The sequence below is a fragment of the Terrapene carolina genome, unplaced genomic scaffold (assembly GCF_002925995.2).
Source record: "Terrapene carolina triunguis isolate 2854851 unplaced genomic scaffold, T_m_triunguis-2.0 Scaffold47160, whole genome shotgun sequence".
Lineage (NCBI taxonomy): Eukaryota > Metazoa > Chordata > Testudines > Emydidae > Terrapene > Terrapene triunguis.
Window position 1 is genome coordinate 1 of NW_020711511.1, and position 1,904 is coordinate 1,904.

Consider the following 1,904-nt stretch of genomic DNA (forward strand, 5'->3'; position numbering starts at 1 on the left):
GAAGGGAGCGGGGAGAAGATTGGTGGAGTGGCCTGTCTGTGTCTTCAGTTTATGCAAATGAAAGGGGATGGCTACTTTGAGCATCTTTGCTTTGATAGACAGCCTAGGGAAGGGGGCTATGGAGGGAAAGTTGAGAGCCAGGTTCTGTTCACATGGGGCTTCTCGTAGTGCTCTCTGTCTTGTGAAGGCCAAATTGTAGCAACCACCAGTTAGAGAACAATGCCCCGGAATGGTCTGTGACTGGCAGGGTGGGTGCTGTTTAAAGCTATGTTTTCAGGGATCATTTCTCTAGTTGGTGAGTGGAGAAGGGTGGCTGTAAAAGCCTGGCCTTGCTAGCCATGATGAAGATCTGTAGTGTTTCTTTCTGAGCATGACAATGGTAGAGAGTGCTGTTCTGTGGCAGCTGCTTTCTGCTGTGGAAGAGTGTCTTGTTCTTCCTGAGAGGAGCAGGGGAAGGAAACACAGTCTGAGTGGTTAGCTTTGAATTTGTTCTGTTGGGTGTAGAAAAAAAAGCTTGGGTGTGGTTGCTGGGAGCTATGCTCCTTCTGGGTTTGGTGTACTGAGCCCTCTTTGTTCCCGATCTATACAGTCAGCAGGTTTACTATAAAAAGATTCTTTCTTCTCTTGCTTGTTCTGCTTCATCTTTACAGTTATTTCTGTTCCTCCACTAAGTCTGACCCCATGGCACCTGTTGATTGTTCTGCACACTAGGATGAATGGATGATGCTTTTCTGCTAACACCACCAGAGCCACTGATGCTTGGAAAGATTTTGTATGTTCCCACCTGACATTTTGGATATCAGGAGGACAGTGGCCAGTATTCCCACCATTCACACTCTGTGAGGAACTTAGAAAACATCACAACTCAAGGTTACACACTACCAAGTTACTTTCTTCCAGGTGAATAGCGATTAGACATTTTGACTGGGTTTATCTAGACATGGGGTGGGGAACTTTTTTTCTATCAGGGCCAGTGACCCACAGAAAAGATCAGTTGGGAGCCACACACAGCACCGCGGGGGCAGGAGGGAGAGGGGAGGCTCGGGGCTTCCCCTAGACTCTGGAGGGGGGCCAGAAATGAGGCGTTCTGGGAGCGGGAAGGTGGCTCCAGGCTGGGGCAGGAGGTTGGGGTGTGGGAGGATCTGAGGGCCCCGGCTAGGGGTGTGGGCTGTGGGGTGGGGCTGGAGATGAGGGGTTTGTGATGCAGGAGGGGGCTCCGGTTAGTGCTTGCAACTCCTCCCAGCTTGGTATCATCTGCAAATTTTATAAGCATACTCTTCACTCTACTATCCAAGTCATTTATGAAAATATTGACTAGTAACAGACCCACAACTGATCCATTGCAGGACTCCACTAGTTACATCACCAAAGTTTGACAGCGAACTATTGATAATAGTTAGAGGTGTGGGAGGGAGCTTCCCTGATCGCCACTACATCTAGGGGCCACAGGGACATGCTGGTGAGCTGGTGCTCACGGCTCCAGCCCCGCAGGGGCACAGCGGGGACCAAGGCTCGGGGCTTTCAACCCGCAGTGTGGAGACTTGCTGCTGGCTGGAAGAAATGAAGCAGCAGGCTGGATGCAGCCCAAAGACCGTAGGTTCCCCACCCCTGATCTAGACTCTGGTTTGGTTCAAAGGAAAGTCTATGGCTACATATACTTGTTTTTCAGTCAAAGCTTCTGGAGTGGTTTCCAGAAAAATTGGGAGTTCCTGCTCCCTGGAGAATGGTGAGACTGGCCTTGAGGTTCAGGAAATGCCGCTTGTTGGAGAGCCTGGCTCCCCATTGCTGACTTCCTCCATTATGATCACTGGTGCCAAAGAAACATGACGTGGGTGTCCAAAACTGCATAGGCTGTCATTTCTAGAGAGCTCTTGGCTTGGCCAGCTAGAGGATTGTTGTCTTAG

The 1,904-nt window shown here is 50.2% G+C and overlaps 1 non-coding gene across 1 annotated transcript; it reads left to right on the forward strand.

Moving 5' to 3' along the window:
* The first annotated feature begins 261 nt into the window (after window positions 1-261).
* LOC113405643 lies at window positions 262-475 on the forward strand. The gene has a single exon (XR_003369536.1). It is a non-coding gene; the product is annotated as a small nucleolar RNA U3 (small nucleolar RNA).
* The last annotated feature ends 1,429 nt before the right edge of the window (window positions 476-1,904 follow it).